This window comes from Mesoplodon mirus (assembly GCF_964341445.2).
Source record: "Mesoplodon mirus genome assembly, chromosome: X".
Lineage (NCBI taxonomy): Eukaryota > Metazoa > Chordata > Mammalia > Artiodactyla > Ziphiidae > Mesoplodon > Mesoplodon mirus.
This window is the reverse complement of record NC_138981.1, coordinates 113,699,987-113,719,076: the sequence shown is the minus strand read 5'-3', so window position 1 is coordinate 113,719,076 and position 19,090 is coordinate 113,699,987.

The following is a 19,090-nucleotide window of genomic DNA, read 5'->3' as shown; positions in this document are numbered from 1 at the left end:
GAGTAATGTGGAAGCGCCAGTTGGGATAGAAAATTAGGAAAGTATCATGAAATTGTTCTGTATATTGGAGAATTCTTTTTCAGCAACATTGGTATCGGTGTAGAGAAAGCAAATTGATTGATCCAGAAGTTCAATTTTTGACAGGAGGTGTGAATACAAAATTATGTTTCAAGTAAGTGAAGTTACTAATAAGAATATGGAGGTTATGAACCATAGGATCCAGGCTACATAGAAAAGGGAGTAATGGGAGGGACCTGATAGAGCTCTTGGTGTCATCAAAGCACAGGTGTAATAAGAGCAACAGAATGAAAGAACTGGAAACATGAGTGTCTATTGATAGAGTAGGAAATATGAATTTAAGATTTCAAAGATTAAGCAGTTTTTGGTAATGAAAAAGTCCAGAATGTTGCCATGGAAGTGGGGAGTTAAAGTGGGGAGTTAACAAAGATTAAGGAATAGAGAGGCCAGTGTATTAGAAGGGTTGTCCATTGTGGACATTGATGTAACCAATGATGAAGGTGGCAAGGTTTGGAATGGAGAAGAAGGCTGTGAGTCAAAGTCTTTGGTGAATGAGGGAAAGTGGTCAATGGCAGCAGAAGGGACTGAGCATCTTGTGTACTGAAAAACATCGAATTTCTTTGTGTCAGATTTTCTACTGTGATATCCAAGATTTTTCATAGTCGATAGCAATCTGAATTTCTAGCCTGATGATAATGTATTCATCTTCACACAACCTTCGTTTCAGCCTCAGTGGCTATTGCCATTCCATGAACAAAAGCCATATCATGCATTATGCATTTCCTGATCCCTGCTCTAAACTTCAGTAGTACTTTACTGGAGCCACACCTACAATTTAGTGCTTTTACTAAAGTTATTTGCATACATGTTTTCTCCCTTACTAGTGTCTTTGATTCCAGGGATGATGTCATTTGCACCTTTGTAACACCCATTTTAGCACCTAATACAGTGCTTTTCACATAGTAAATAACTGACAAATATTCAAATATTTGTTGAATATTGATAAGGTTGTAAAATTACAACTGGAATATGTCTGGACTAATTGCAGAACTGCTAAGTAAGTTAAGCAAAGATACATGTTTATTCATTCACATTAAAGAAGTAATTTACTTTTTATGGCTGGAAAAATCTGCAAACTAAACATTGGCAGAAGAAGAATCTTCACAGTCTGGTTCAATACGATCTAGGAGTTTTTGATAAGAGGTGAACTGTCATAACAGATCAAAATATCCTTGCAACTCCAAGTACAACAGTGATTTCCTATAATGTTGGGGTCTCTTTAGAAAATGTCATTGACAAAAATGTTTGAAGGTAATCTATAGTCTATGAACACATCAAACAATAATGTAAACAGGATGAGATGACATAAAATAAAATGCGACATAAAGATCCTCTGTATTATGTTCATTGCACATCATGGTGCCTAATGCTGCAGCATGGATTTTATGTTTCTATTTTTAGTAACTTAATGTTAATCTAATATCTATATCTATAGATGGTACATAGATATATAGATATAAGATTATTTAGACTGTATATATATGTGTACATACTTTTTTTTTTTTGCGGTACTTGGGCCTCTCACTGTTGTGGCCTCTCCCGTTGCGGAGCACAGGCTCCGGATGCACAGGCTCAGCAGCCATGGCTCATGGGCCCAGCTGCTCCGCGGCATGTGGGATCTTCCCGGACCGGGGCACGAACCCGTGTCCCCTGCATCGGCAGGTGGACTCTCAACAACTGCGCCACCAGGAAAGCCCTGTACATACTTTTAAATGGCATATATACATATTTTTTAACTGAAAATAACATTCTTTGTTATTTTTAGCATGAAATTACTCATTGGAAATCTAAATTTGTGAGAGAAAATAGGTATATTCTCCTTTAAGATTTTTCCTTTAATTCTAGAGAAATCCAGTAATCTATTCAGGAATACTCTCCTTTCTCTCAGAGCAGTCCTGAAAACACACAGGTCAAATTCAATAATAATGAAATCAGAGGGTCTAGTCCTGTTATTGTCAACTGTTGCTTGGAATTAGTAAGCTATAAACCGCAGCTTTTTATTTAAAAACCACTTTATTGAGATATGATTGACATATAAAAAGCTGTACATATATAATGTATACAACTTGATGAGTTTGGAGATAAGTATATATCCATTGAACCCATCACCACAATCAATGCCTTAAACATATTCATCATCTCTAAAAGTTCCCTCCTACCTTATTTATTTATTTATTTATTTGTTTGTTTATATGATAAGGACACCTAACATAAAGTTTACACTTTTGGCAATTTTAAAGTATACAGGACTTCCCTGGTGGGTGCAGTGGTTAAGAATCCACCTGCCAATGCAGGGGACACGGGTTCGAGCCCTGGTTTGGGAAGATCCCACATGCCGTGGAGCAACTAAGCCCATGTGCCACAACTACTGAGCCTGCACTGTAGAGCCCGTGAGCCACAAATACTGAGCCCACGTGTCACAACTACTGAAGCACACGCGCCTAGAGCCCGTGCTCTGCAACGAACAGTAGCCCCTGCTCATTGCAACTAGAGAAAGCCCGCATGCAGCAACAAAGACCCAACACAGCCAAATATTAAATAAATAAATAAATAAAAAGTATATAATACTATTAACTATCTAAAACAGTCAAACTTATAGAAACTGAAAGTAAAACGGTGGTTGCCAGGGGCTCTGGGAGGAAGAAATGGGGAGCTATTAATCAAAGTGTACAAGTTTCAGTTATGCAACATAAGTCCTAGAGATCTAATTGCAACATAGTGCCTATAGAAAATAATAATGTATATGTAAAAGCTGGAGTTTTATATGTGTTCTGGATACAAATCCTTTATCATATATGTTTTGCAAATGTTTTCTCCCAATCTTCTATGGTTAATCCCTTTCTTTATTTTTTTTTTAAACATCTTTATTGGAGTATAATTGCTTTACAATGGTGTGTTAGTTTCTGCTTTATAACAAAGTGAATCAGTTATACATATACATATGTTCCCATATCTCTTCCCTCTTACATCTCCCTCCCTCCCTCCCACCCTCCCTATCCCACCCCTCTAGGTGGTCACAAAACCCCGTGCTGAAATCCCTGTGCTATGCGGCTGCTTCCCACTAGGTATCTATTTTACACTTGGTAGTGTATATATGTCCATGCCACTCTCTCACTTTCTCTCAGCTTACCCTTCCCCCTCCCATATGCTCAAGTCCATTCTCTAGTAGGACTGCATCTTTATTCCCGTCTTGCCCCTAGGTTATCCTAACCATTATTTTTTCTTTTTTTCTTTTTTTTTTAGATTCCATATATACATGTTAGCATACAGTATTCATTTTTCTCTTTCTGACTTACTTCACTCTGTATGACAGACTCTATGTCTATCCACCTCACTGCAAATAGCTCAATTTCGTTTCTTTTATTGGCTGAGTAGTATTCCATTGTGTATATGTGCCACATCTTCTTTATCCATTCATCTGTTGATGGACACTTAGGTGGCTTCCATGTCCTGGCTATTGTAAATAGAGCTGCAAAGAACATAGTGGTACATGATTCTTTTTGAATTATGGTTTTCTCAGGGTATATGCCCAGTAGTGGGATTCCTGGGTCGTATGGTAGTTCTATTTTTAGTTTTTTAAGGAACCTCCGTACTGTTCTTCATAGTGGCTGTATCAATTTACATTCCCACCAACAGTGCAAGAGGGTTGCCTTTTCTCCACACCCTCTCCAGCGTTTATTGTTTGTAGCTTTTTTGATGATAGCCATTCTGACTGGTGTGAGGTGATATCTCATTGTAGTTTTGATTTGCATTTCTCTAATGATTAATGATGTTGAGCATTCTTTCATGTGTTTGTTGGCAATCTGTATATCTCTTTGGAGAAATGTCTATTTAGGTCTTCTGCCCAGTTTTGGATTGGGTTGTTTGTGTTTTTGATATTGAGCTGCATGAGCTGCTTGTAAATTTTGGAAATTAATCCTTTGTCAGTTGCTTCATTTGCAAATATTTTCTCCCAGTCTGAGGGTTGTCTTTTCATCTTGTTTATGGTTTCCTTTGCCGTGCAAAAGCTTTGAAGTTTCATTAGGTTCCATTTGTTTATTTTTGTTTTTATTTCCATTTCTCTAGGTGGTGGGTCAAAAAGGATCTTGCTGTGATTTATGTCATAAAGTATTCTGCCTAAGTTTTCCTCCAAGAGTTTGGTAGTGTCTGGCCTTACATTTAGGTCTTTAATCCATTTTGAGTTTATTTTTGTGTATGGTGTTAAGGAGTGTTCTAATTTCATTCTTTTACATGTAGCTGTCCAGTTTTCCCAGCACCACTTATTGAAGAGGCTGTCTTTTCTCCATTGTATATTCTTGCCTCCTTTATCAAAAATAAGGTGACCATATGTGTGTGGGTTTATCTCTGGGCTTTCTATCCTGTTCCATTGATCTATATTTCTGTTTTGGTGCCAGGGCCATGCTGTCTTGATTACTGTAGCTTTGTGGTATAGTCTGAAGTCTGGGAGCCTGATTCCTCCAGCTCCATTTTTCTTTCTCAAGATTGCTCTGGCTATTTGGGGTCTTTTGTGTTTCCATACAAATTGTGAATTTTTTTGTTCTAGTTCTGTGAAAAATGCCATTGATAGTTTAATAGGGATTGCACTGAATCTGTAGATTGTTTTAGGTAGGATAGATATTTTCACAATGTTGATTCTTCCAATCCAAGAACATGGTGTATCTCTCCATCTGTTTGTATCATCTTTAATTTCTTTCATCAGTGTCTTATAGTTTTCTGCGCACAGGTGTTTTGTCTCCTTAGGTAGGTTTATTCCTAGGTATTTTATTGTTTTTGTTGCAGTGGTAAATGGGAGTGTTTCCTTAATTTCTGTTTCAGATTTTTCATCATTAGTGTATAAGAATGCAAGAGATTTCTGTGCATTAATTTTGTATCCTGCTACTTTACCAAATTCATTGATTAGCTTTAGAAGTTTTCTGGTGGCATCTTTAGGGTTCTCTATGTATAGTATCATGTCATCTGCAAACAATGTCAGCTTTACTTCTTCTTTTCTGATTTGGATTCCTTTTATTTCTCTTTTTCTTCTCTGATTGCTGTGGCTAAAACTTCCAAAACTATATTGAATAATAGTGGTGAGAGTGGACAACCGTGTTTTGTTCCTGTTCTTAGAGGCAATGGTTTCAGATTTTCACCATTGAGAACAATGTTGGCTGTGGGTTTGTCATATATGGCCTTTATTATACTGAGGTAAGTTCCCTCTATGCCTACTTTCTGGAGGGTTTTTATCATAAATGGGTGTTGAATTTTGTCAAAGGTTGCTTCTGCATTTATTGAGACGATCATATGGTTTTTCTCCTTCAATTTGTTGATATGGTGTATCACATTGATTGATTTGCATATACTGAAGAATCCTTGCATTTCTGGGAGAAAGCCCACTTGATCATCATGTTAAAAGAGGGTTTTAAAAAAATAAAACAGTAAAAGCCACTTGTGTTTTTATTCTTATACATTAGTGCTCTCTACTAATTTTATCAAGATTGCGTGAATGATATTGGGGTTATTTATGCTTTGTACTTACTTATTTTCCTCTGTGGTTGAGGGCATTCAAATCCCTTTTTTTCATAGAACTTGTGTGTGCTCAGATCATACAAATTGGGAAGATTCTCTGAACTTGTGCACAGTCGAGCCATATGCCAGAAAGGGGTACACAGTTAAGTGGTGCATTGTATATCTGTGTGTGTGTGTGTGTGTGTGTGTATTTGTGGTTTCCAGATGCAAATGAATTTGAGGTACTATTATCTGTTATTATAGGTAAAATCCAGCCTATTTTTAAAAATGTTTTCATTACAGCTTTGTTTGAAAATGAACAGTTGAAATACTTTTAAAATAAAGTGTGATTAAAAGAAGTACGGTGGGACTGTAACATGGAATACTCTGCAGCTATTGGCAGTGATGGCATAAATCTCTATTTGCTGTTACAAGGAGATGTTTATGATCTTTGTTAAGTAACAATTCAGGTTATAAAAATAGCATTTAAAATTGACTCCAGTTCTTAAAATGGAGGTCTAGAAGTGTGACTGCATAGAAAATATTTTGGATATGTACATACCCCAAAAGATTAACACTGATTTTCTATAAGTTGTGGAACCGCAGGATATTTTATTTTTGCATTCATTTATCTACATTTCCTTACATTTGCACAATGCATTGTATATAAAAAGTTAAAATTTAAAAGCATTTCCCTGCATGAAATACTCTTTGGAAATGTTAAATCTCTTAGAAAATGTAAATCAATAACGGAAAGACATCTCTTATCTGTAGATTAAAAAACTTAATATTGTTAAGATGTCTACACTGCCTAAAGCAATCTACACATTAAGTCTAATTAATGAAAGTAAAAATGCTCCATATCAAAATTTGTTGAATGTCACTAAAGAAGTATTTAGGGGGAAATTTATTGCACTAAATGCTCACATTATAAAGAATGAAGGCTTCAAATCAATGACCTCAGGTTCTACCATAAGAAAGTAAAATAAAAGAGCAAATTAAAACAAAGTTACCGGTACAAAGGAAGTAATAAAGATCAGAGTATCAATCGATGAAATATTGATAGACATCATAAAAACAATAGATAAAATAATGAATGCAACCAAAAGCTGATTCTTTTGGAGGAGAAATAAAATTGATAAATGTCTAGCCAAATTGATCAAGAAAAAAAAGAGAAGACACAAATTATTAATATCAGGAATGAGAGAGATGTCATCACTACAGATACTACAGATCTGAAAAGGGTAATAAGGAAATATCATGAAGAACTATCTGTCAGTAAGTTTGACAGGTGAGATGAAATAAACAAATCCATTGAAGGACACAAACTACTAAAGCTCATTCAAGGATAAATAGATAACATTAATAGCCCCATATTTATAAAAGAAATTGAACTTGTAGTTAAAAACCTTCCCACAAAGAAAACTTCAGGCCCAGATGACTTCACTGGTACATTTTACCAAACATTTAAGGAGGAAATAATGCTAATTATACAGAAACTCCTCCAGAAAATGGAAGCGAGAGAATACTTCTCAACTAATTCTATAAGACTAGCATTACCCTGATATTAAAACTAGACAAAGGTATTATAAGAGAAGAAAAGTACAGACCAATATCTCTCATGAGCATAAACACAAACATTATTTCCGAAAGTTCTGCAACTTGAATCCACTGATATATAAAAAAATAATATATCATGACCAAATGAGATTTTCTCAGAAATGCAAGCTTAGTTTTATATTTGAAAGTCAATCACTGTAATTCATTCACTCTATTAAACAAAAAATGTGTACCATATGATCATCTCAATATATGCAGTAAAAGCATTTGCCAAAACCCAACAACCATTCTTGATAGAAATATTGAGCAAACTAGGAATAGAAGGGAACTTCCTCAACTTGATAAGGGCATATGCCAAAAATCTACAGTTGACATAATAATTGATAGTAAGAAACTGAACGATTTCCTTCTAAGGCCAGTAAAAGACCATCATTTCCATTCATCGTTGTACTAGAAGTTCTATTCCGTGCAATAAACAAGAAAAAGTCATAAAGTGAATACAGATCAGAAAGGAAAAAGCAAAACTGTCCTTATTTGCAGATGGCATAATCATTTACGTAGAAATCATGATAGAATCTACAAAAGCCCCTGAAACTGATCAGTGAGGTTAGTAAGGTTGCAAAGTATTGGGTTGGCTAAAAGTTTTGTTCATTTTTTTCTGTAAGATGGCTCTAGTAGCACTTAGTTGTCTTAAACTTCATTTGAAACAATTTTGTTAGATTATATTGTGACAGCTGTCATATCAGTGTGCATTTAAAAAAAACTTATCAAAATTGGTGAATTTTTGTGTAGCCATTTTAATATTGAAGATGGAAGAAAAAACAACATTTTCAGCATATTATGCTTTATTATTGATACATGGGGAGGTATGTCATGTTCATGAGTTAGAAGATTCAATTTTGTTAAGATGTCAAATTTCTCAGAATTGATCTATGGATTTAATGTGATCCCACTCAAACTTTTGCAGAGTTTGATGAGCTGCTTTACAATTCACAAGACAATGCACAGGACCTAGAATAGACAAAGTAACTTTCAAAAAGAAGAGCAAAGTTGGAGGACTAACACTACCTGTTTTAAAGTCTCAATATAAAACTACAGTGATCAAAACACTGTAGTATTGGCATAAAGATAGACAAATAGAACAATTAAACAGAATAGAGAATCCAGACCTACACATATATGCTGCACTGAATTTTGATAGAGGCACAAAGGTGATTCAGTGAAGAAATGATAGACTTTTTAACAAGTGGTGCTGGAAAAACTGGATATCCATATGTGAAAAAAAAACTTTTATCCATCCCTTGCACCATACACAAAAATTAACTCAAAATAGATCATTGTCATGAATGTAAATCCTAAAACTATAAAACCTTCTGTCAGGAAATAATAGGAGAAAAATCCTTGGGACCGTGATTAGTCAAAGAGTTTCAGATATGACACCAAAAAACACAAACCATGAAATAACAAATAGATAAATCTGATTTCATCGAAATTTACAACTTCTGTTCTTCAAAAATAAATGTTAAGAAAATGAAAATACAAAGCACAGAATGAGAAAAAATAATTGTAATCAAATATTTGCCAAAGGACTTGGATCCAGTGCATAGATATAGATTTTATGTGTGTATATCTATCCATTTAAGTATCTGTGTATCTATCTATAGAGACAGAGACAGAGAGACAGAAAGAGACACAGAGAGACAGAGAATTCTCAAACTCCACCAATAGAAAGCAAACAACCTAACTGTAAAAGATGGGCAAAGAAAATATAAGGATGGCGAATAAACCATGCAAATATGTTCAACATGGCTATCCATTAAGTAAATGCAAATTAAACTCTGCCATGACAATAGGGAAAACTCAAAATGAAAAGACAAGGGAAAAGAAGAAATTGAGAAAAGGGGCCAGTGGAGGAAAGGTAAAGACAAGAGAGAGTAAGAGAAAAGGAGAAGGATGTGGAGGGCTTAAGAGGAGAGGATGTTGGCAGAGGAAAGGAGAGAACAGAAACCCCTATCAGCACAGGGTCCATTAGGGTCCTGGCAACACCTATCAGAGCACAAAGGGGGTCTATCTCCTTTCTCCTATCTCCCTTCTATGGGGTGGGAGTTGAACAAGCTCCTTTGCTCCCCATCTCCCCACTGGGATTCCAAGGTGGGCTAATGGGACAAAATCTTTTTTGAGATTCTCAACAGGTGGGATTTTCAGTCAGTGGCTCCTGAGGTATGGTATCAATCAATCCATGTTGAGCAGTCATTTGTGCTTGCTGTTTTGTAAGAGGAAATCAATTTGAATATAGACAATGTATCAAATGCTTCATTCCATTAGACAAAAAGCTAGATAAGCCCCCTGCTTGAATTAACAGTTGAGAATGACATCTTAGATGTGTGTAATTCTAGTTTATTATACATTTTTTTCTCCTACCCTCTTCAAGGCATAAGATACAATATCCTATCAGGAAAGACACTTTCTAATGTGGAGATAAGAAAGCAAAGGTCTCTCATGAAGCTGAAGATCAGGGTAGAAAATACCCCTCCTGCATTTGCTTTGGTACAATTACTGATTGTTGAATTTAGGATGGATTTTCAGAGGTTTTTTTCCCTTTCCATCTCTCTCTCAACAGAGCAAATGGCAGACAAAAATCTGTCATTGACAGTCAGCAAATTATCACAATATGCTTGTGTTGAATCTGAGTTCTGTGGTCAATGGTTTATTTAGCTACTTTCTTTAGGGGCCTACATCACATCAAAGAAATACTTTTTAAAGTAAGAAACAAGCAACTAGTCTCAGGAATAAAAGATTTAACACAAATAGAATGCATCCTATGCATACCGACGCCATTTAAATTGACAAACAGCAGCTAATGATGTCAGCAGCCATATCTTGTGTGTTGGAAGACATGTGGACCTGTCCAATAGAAGGCTCAGAGTTGGGATAGCTTTTGGCATGTGGGTCCTCCCTAAGGTTGACTTTAGATGGAAGTGTTGCTCCAGCATCTTAGGTGCCCAGGAACACTGCCCTTGCTTCCCAGCTGAGCTCCTTGTCAGTAGGCTGCTCTCAAAGTGGCTGCTTTCACTGTAACATCTTCTCAGTTTCCCATAAGAGAGAAAAGCAGAACTTTCAAACCCAGATTGACTGAGAGACACCCTTGTTGAGCCAGACTGCCACTGTCAGTGGCAAGGTTCGGAAGGAGTATATCTTGCTGTCTGCTCACTGGGCAGCCTTTACCTAGGCTACTTGGGTGAAGAATGTACACCCTAAATACATATATTCCATTTTTATTTGTCAGTCATACCTCAATAAAGCTGAGGGAAAAAAAGAAAAGCTGTACTTTATACCACTGAACTGTACACTTAAAATGTTAAGATGGTAAATTTTATAGTATATGTATTTTACCACAAAAAAATTTGAAAAAAATGTAAGAATTCAGCTTTAGGGATAATGAAAAGCCATTTGAATGCTTCATAGCCCACATCATTATGCAAGAGGCAGCATAGTAATTAACAGTATCAATTTCGAAGCTGGCCATCTTAGTTTCTACACCAACTCTGTTTGACCATGCGCAAGTCACTTTTCTGTGCCTCAGGATCCCCATCTATAAAATAGGAATATTGAAAAAGAATAGATACATATATATGTATAAATGAATCACTTTGCTGTACACCTGAAACTAACACAACACTGTTAATCCACTATACCACAATATAAAATAAAAACTTAAAAAAAATAAAATGGGAATAATAATCATAACTACCTGATGGGATTGTTGTGAGCATTAAATGAATGAAGACTTAGGAAGCAATTAGAATGGGCCTCAGCATTATAAACACATTGTAATTCTTAATTATTTTTATGATCCTTGGTGACCTGTCATGACCTCTCTTTGAACCTTCAAGGTCAGAGGTAGACCCCTCCTACTGAAGTACACACACACACACAAAAACACACACATCCTTTGTGCACTCTCAGCAGACTCTAAGGCTCATACCAATTTCATGAACAAACTCTGAAGTTGGGAAATGAAATGTCAGCCTAGGACCAAACAACTACTTTGTCGATCCCTGATGGACATTAACCAGTTCCCTTTGGCTGCAGGACAAAGTTCTGCATTTTTCTTTTAATGGAAGGAGGTTAATCCAGCCTAATCATAACACACTTAGACTGGACAGATTTACTGAATTGCTTACGTTTGGGAGGATATGAATCTTTTAAAACACTTACATAAAACAATTGCCCTTTGAACTACAGACTACTAATTTAGTGAATTACTTCACTATTTCTAGATGCTCTGATAACTGAGGTTAATGGGACAGCCACACAAACAGACAAGAGGCTGGATGGAAGTAGGAACACCAAATTCACAGTCTAGGACAAAATGACCAGACATTCAGACTCTATCTATCTCCAAGGTAGTTCTGCCCTTTTAATATTATGTAATGTACTGAATTTAATATGAGGTAAAGCACAATATTATGTAAAGTACTAAGGACGTGCGTCAATTGAACAACATAATGTCCAAAAGAGATACCATCAGGAACAAGAAACTAAGCAACAATCGGCAGAAAAGGAGTGAGTGAAACCCTGATAACCAACATTTCTTTAACAGCAAAGACGTTGAGAATGGACAGGAGCTGCCACAGACTGAGTCTCTGTTCCGGACTAAATTCTATACACACCTGACTACACTGATTCCTCACAACATTCTGTAGGGTATTATTATTCCCATTTTTCAGATGCAGGAAATTGAGCTTCTGAAAGGTTGTCCAACATGCCAGAGAACACCCAACCAGAAAGTGGGCAAGCTGTGCTCTAAAACAGCTTGTAATCTGAATGATATCTTGTTTTTTTAATACACTTTATAATTGGTTACTGTTGGTGAGAAAAAAATGCTTTTATTTTTTGTAAGTTGACCTTACTGACAAACTTGTGAATTATCTTACTAATTATAATAATTTTCTGATTGTGTTTTTTTCTAGCTAGAGGATTATATTATCTGCAAATAATGATGTCTTTTTCTCTTTTTCCCCCAATCAATACACTTCTTTCTTTTTCTTTCTTCATAGCATTGGGCAGGATACCTCATACTTTGTTAAATACTAACAGTAATTTTGTCCCTGATTTTGTTTCTGAAGGGAATGCCTCTTAAAGTTTCTTCATAAATTATGAGGTACGCTGTAAGTTTTTGATATATACCATTTAACAATTTAATAAACTTTCCATTCCCATCTGAAATAAAACTGAGTTTGATGTCAAAACCTATATTCTATTTACTACATCAACCCACCAGTTCGAAATTTATGTTTGATAAACCAATACTCACCAGAAAGACTCAAAGCTACCTGTGCCTTCTCAGTAGAATAACTGCCCTGGAAATTTCACCACTGCCCAAGGACCCTGTGTAGTTTATGAAAAGGGTGAGGTGGGAGATAAAGTAGAGAGAGGGAGGATCAGTGAAGCACAAAAGAATCAAAAGAAAAGCATCAAGGAAACAGTAGGGTCACTTGACAACACATTACTTCAGTGAACCAGATTTGAACTTGGATTACTGGATCTATCTATGATTTTGACCCTTAACTTGGATCACATCTTCTCAACTATGACTCAAACAGAAATGGCCATTTTACCCATCTGAAGCACCTGGAATACTGAAATATTGGATTTGGGTTCTGGTTCCTGCCCCATCACTGTGTAGGCAATTTACAATGTCTCTGGACTTCTGTTTCACCCTGTTAAAAAAAGGGGTGTGAGGAATAGGACTTCTGGAATGATGGAACAAAGAACTCAGTGAACCCTCTCCAGCAAAAAACAAACTGTTGAAATTTATATAAAGCAATCAGTTAAAATCTCTGGATAGTGTCTTAAGGGTATACAACAAGTTGAGAAACATTCATTCAAGCAAATTTACTAAATGTCTGCGAGAATAGCAGAAGCCTTGCTCACCCCTCGCAGCTCTGTATTATGGAAGTTCTGACTTGGGGACATGCAACCAGGAATACAGGAACTCCCTCTCCCCACAGTTTCCAGTCTGGGACTTGACCTGGGAGGGTCGAGATACTGGTGTTTCTAATCTCCCTGGATCATGTTGTACAAACTCTATTCCAGGCAGATGTGGCCAAAAGAACTGGGTCTTCTTCCCCCACCAAGGCCCCACTTGTAGGGTGGAAGCTCTATGCTACATGCAGCAAGCCAAGGATACTGGCCTGAATCAACCCAGCTTGCTCACAGGGGGAAGATTTTAAGCCTGGAGAGGGAAATGAAGAAGGTCAGAGGTTGCCACCACTGCTCAGTACCAATCTCATAGGGTGAGGCTGTCACTCCAGGTGAATTTGACTGGCCCCAGCTCCAATGCAGTGGCATAGGGATTCTGTCCAGAGGGAAAGGCAAGCCATGAGTGTGAAGAGCTCCACAGCTCTGCTTCACAAGGTGGGAGATGGGAGGGAGCTCTCTGGGGTGTCTTTTATAAGGGCACTAACCCCACTCATGAGGGTTCCATCCTCATGATATAATCACCCCCAAAGTCCGTACTCCCTAATACTATCACATTGGGTATTACGATTTCAACATGTGAATTTTGTGGGGACACAAACATTCAGACCACAACATGCAATCTGAAGAACAGAGAATTTTTAAATGAAGAAAATTGAACAGATCTTCAGGGAAGTGTGGAGCATCATTTAGTACACCAAACTACTGTTGTTGTTTTAATCATTTCCCTACTGCTTTCACTTTATGCTGGTTATTTCTTTAAGAGCGAGGATGAAAACACCCAAACAGTCACACTTCCTAATTTCCTAAAAGAGAAATAGTTAAAACACAACTGTTTTATGACAGGCTTAAAAGAACAAGAGTTGATTTTTTTGTTACTTGTAGCCATGATTGCCTCATATATTTGCCAATTCGTGAACTGAAGGAGCAGTCCCTTGGGAGAAGAGCTAAGTTGTAGATTTCTAAAGCTAGCATTTAGGAGCAAATTTGCCAAAATTTAATTCATATTTCAGAATTTTAGGTAAACAGCAATTTAACTGTTGCAGTATCTCTTACAAACTTCAATAGCTGTTATGTATCTATTGTCACCTTTCTAGAAATTAGTTATCATGTTTAAACATATAAAACTGAATAATTAGAATAATTAACTCTAACCAAGAAAGCAAAAGGTAAAGCATGAGAGAAGCAAGTTATTTCTAGACTCCTCCCCTAAGTCACTTTCAGAGTCCTATTTTAATAGTTTTCCCAGAGACAGGATTAAGAGCACCAGTTTTGTTGAAGGCAGGTTACCTAACAGCTCATCCTCCCAAATTGCTGACCAAAGGTTGGTCATTTTCAGAAATGGGACTGGAAACAAAATGGAAAACATTATGCTTCATTTCTTCTATAAAATCATAATTCTGTCATACATGGACCACTATGTGCTGGTCTGGGGAAGATTCAGAAAAAGAAAGTGAAATGAGAAAGTTTGCTCATAATTTTATATAAAGGAGAGTAACAGAATGACATACAAAAGAGAAAATGTGCTTTCAGTATGAAAAGAAAAGGAGTGTATAAAAAATATATGAAACTCAAAATGGCACTGTGTTAAGTTGTATAGAGAAGGCCACCACGGGGTTGTCACCAAATCCTGGAATATTAACAGTCTAATACCTCATCTTAAAACCTGGAGAAGAAGGTGTTAGGATACATGAAATTAAAATGAAGTAGTAAAAGAAATGACAATCAGCATAGACTAGTGGTTAAGAATACAAATGAGTCATTTTGCCTGGTCTCAAAGCTTGTATCTACAATTTACAGGCTATATTACCTTGGGCAAGTTACTTAACCCCTCTGTGAAATGGGTTGACAATAGTATCTACCTCAAATATGTTGCTGTGAAGATTAAATGAGTCAAGATTGCTACACAATAAGTGCTATGGAAGTACTCAAAAAATTTAAAAATAATTTTAATAACGATGACTACTTTTTCAGAGAACATTAGGGTTAACATATAACTTTTACAAATATTATCTTGGTTAATATCCTCTGGGGTATACATAAATGATCCCATTTTAGAGGTGAAGAAACTAAATTCTAAGTGCCAATAATGACAACAATCACTAACATGTATACAGCATCTGTAGTGTACCAAGCAGAGTACTAATCCCTTTATACAACTTTCTTTTTAATCCTTAAAATATCTCTACAAAGTAAGGACTTTTCTACACATGTACATGTAACATATATGTATACTGTATACACATCATATTACATATATACATATAATATATGCATACACACTTATTATTTTATATACATATTATTATGTCTATTTTTCCAGACCATTTGAGAATAAGTTGTAGACATAATGGCTCTTTATCCCTAAATACTTCAGTGTATATTTCCTAAAAGCAAAGACAAAATCTGACATAACAACAGTACTATGATCAAAATCAGAAAATTAACATTGACACAATATTATTTATTCATCTACAGACCTCATTCAGATTTTGCCAATTGTCCCAATAATGCTCTTTTTAGAAACAAAATTCAGAAACACGTGGTGCATTCAGTTGTCATGCCTATTCAATCTCCTTTAACCTGAAACACAACCTTTCTTTATGTTTTAAGACATTTTTAACAGCACTGACTAGATAGAATACCCCTCAGTTTGGGTTTGTCTGATGTTTACTCCTAATTATATTCAGGTTATGCAATTTGGGCAGGAATAACTCTGAAGTGAACTTGGGGTCTTTGTGCATCATATCAGGGGACACATGATGTTGATCAGTCCCATTACTGGTAATGTTAATTTTTTTAAATTTATTTTTTATTTTTTATTGAAGTGTAGTTGATTTACAATGTTGTGTTAATTTCTTCTGTACAGCAAAGTGACTCAGTTGTGCATATATATAATTCTTTTTTTATATTATTCTCCATTATGGTTTATCACAGGATACTGAATATAGTTCCCTGTGCTATACAGTAGACCTTGTTGTTTATCCATTCTTTATATATAATAGTTTGCATCTGCTAATCCCAAACTCCCAATCCATCCTTCCCCCATCCCTCCTCCCCCTTGGCAACCACAAGTCTGTTCTCTATGTCTGTGAGTCTGTTTCTGTTTCGTAGATAAGTTCATTTGTGTCATATTTTAGATTCTACATATAAGTGATATCATATGATATTTGTCTTTCTCTGTCTGGCTTACTTCTACATTTGTTAGTTGGCTTTCTACTCTAAGAAGGATCTTCCCCTTCTCCTTTTATTTCTTATTTATTTATTTAGTATATTAATATCGACTCATGGATTCTTATTTTATTTAATGAAATAAAATCTCTTACTATCATTTATTTAGAAACTCAAATTATCCTTCATTTGGTCAGTGGAAGCCCCTAACAAATGGTTCCTATTTCCTTTTGACATATTCCCTTCATGCTTTGAACAGTTTCTGGCACACCAAGATATTACAGACTCATCTTGTTCTTTTCCTGCCCCAGCCTTGAAATCAGCCATTTATTCAATGAGTTCAGGTTCCTTTGAGTATTGAGAAACCAAGATCTGGGCATTAGATGTGCCCAGTGTTTCTTGGGTGTCATTCCTTCTAGGCCCCCTCTGAGAGCAAAGCTAGAAAGTAGACACATATATTCACCCATATACATCTGTATCTATTTACATATCTATATATTAACATCCATTAGGTCACACTGATACCTCCAAATCCAATCCAACAAAACAGGGTTCATTATATTTTTTTCCAGTTTTTTGTATTTGTGACTCCCTTCAGTGACAAGGAGAAACCTGGCTGGCTTTATCCACAATATATCTATGTGTTTGGTCAATCCTAGAATACACAGAAAGTAATTCAGTATGGCTAACCCATGCCTCTGAGAAAAAGAAGCCTACAAACTAGAGTTTAATATTTTTTTAGAGTTTTTTTTATCTTTACTCTGAGGTCATTGTCCAAATACTGTGTTCAAAAGTTATTGGAGGGCGGAAGGAGGGACAGCAGACTGGCAGCCCAGCTTCAAAAAGGGTCTCTGCACTAAGAGGCCTGTAGGCACCAGGCACACACCCCTCCGCTGCCAAGATGCCCCAGAGGAAGGTCAGTTCGGTCCAAAGGGCAGTGAAGAGAGAGCCCAAGAGATGTGCGAGGTTGTCAGCTAAACCTCCTCCTGCAAATGTGAAAATGAATCCCCAGAAGGCAGCAGGAAAGAATAAATCCTCAGGCAAGAAAGCGCAAACAATAGGGAATAGGGAAACAAATGGCAAACAGGCCTAAGTGACTAACGGAGCAACTAAAGATTGACCTGCTGAAAAAGAACTGAAACCAAGCAGAATCCAGCCTCTAATGAAGCAGGAGAGAAAGAAGCCAAGTCTGTTTATAAGTTGTATGAGTGGGCCCTGTATCTCTGTACTATCATAGGAATATCTTTCTCAACTATTTTGTAAATGCAAGCTTTTTTTTGTAGCTCTAGAAAACTTCTTAAGAAGGGAACGCTGCTTCATCTCATTTGTTAAGTGTACATGCTTTTATTCAAGAAGTGAAATCATTTGCTGGGTGGGTTTTTTGGTTTCGATTTGCTTTGTTTTTTGTTTGGGTGCAAACAGAAAATGGTGCAATATTCAATTCTGGGCAGGTTTGACTATGCTGTGTGTAAACCTAACATTCTGTAGATTGAGAAGAGGCAGATTTAAATATATCCTATAATACAGAGCATATGAAATGGCAATTTGGAGCCACAGTCATGCATTTAATGTCTTCAACATTTTAAATTATTTCTATTCCATGCCATTTTTTAATAAAATTGTTTCTTAAAGAAAAGCACTCCCTTACCTTGGCTTTCCCTGTCAGAATTGTTTGCACTTTGTAATGTATTTTTGCTTATGGTAGTCCAGTTTTCCTGATAACTGTGTTATATACTGTGAAAGGTTGAAAATTCATGTATGTAGCATGTATGATATTAAATTGTGAATTACTGAGACTTACAGTGTAGCAGCTTACCAAACATTTGAAGGCATTGGTACTTGAGATCCTCTTAAGGAAAATTTGCCTCTAAATTTTAAACTGAAAGTCATTTAAATAACTACTTACAAAAGATTTACAACTACGTGGCTTTGTATATTTTTGGTGTGTTCATTAAAATTTGAACAAATTGTTTATAATATCTGTGTGCTGATCTTCAAAACAACCAATAAAACTTCATGTGTGAAAGAAAAAAGTTATTTGAATTAGTGTAGTTATGTTATTTATTTAAAAATATAAAGTTTAGTACATTTGTTACTATTTGTGTTCCACTTGTAGGGTTTTCCCAATCCTTGTTGATTTTATTGATTTTCTTTTTATGAGTATGTGCAACATTAGCATGGTTCCAAGAGTTAGAAATGTTCAAAAAGGAATCCTCAGAGAAGTGTCACACCTATTCCATTCCTATCTACTTTTCAACCATGTTCCCACCCACAACCTGTAGGGAACGGATCTTGTTAGTCTCTAGTTTATTCTTCCTGTGTCTTTTTTTTTTTCCAACATCTTTATTGGAGTATAATTGCTCTACAATGGTGCGTTAGTTTCTGCTGTATAAAAAACTGAATCAGCCATACATACACAGAGATCCGCATATCCCCTCCCTCTTAAGTCTCCCTCCCCACCACTCTCGGTGGTCACAAAGCCCCAAGCTGATCTCCCTGTGTGCTGCAGCTGCTTCCCACCAGCCATCCATTCTACATTAGGTAGTGTATATATATCCACGCCACTCTCTCACCTCATCCCAGCCCACCCCTCCCCTTCCCCGGGCCCTCAAGTCCACTCTCCACATCTGCATCTTTATTCCTGCCCGTACCCTAGGTTCCTCAGAAACTTTTTTTTGTTTGTTTTTTAGATTCCATATATATGTGTTAGCATACGGTATTAGTTTTTCTCTTTCTGACTTACTTCACTCTGTATGACAGACTCTAGGTCCATCCACCTCACTACAAATAACTCAATTTTGTTTCTTTTTATGGC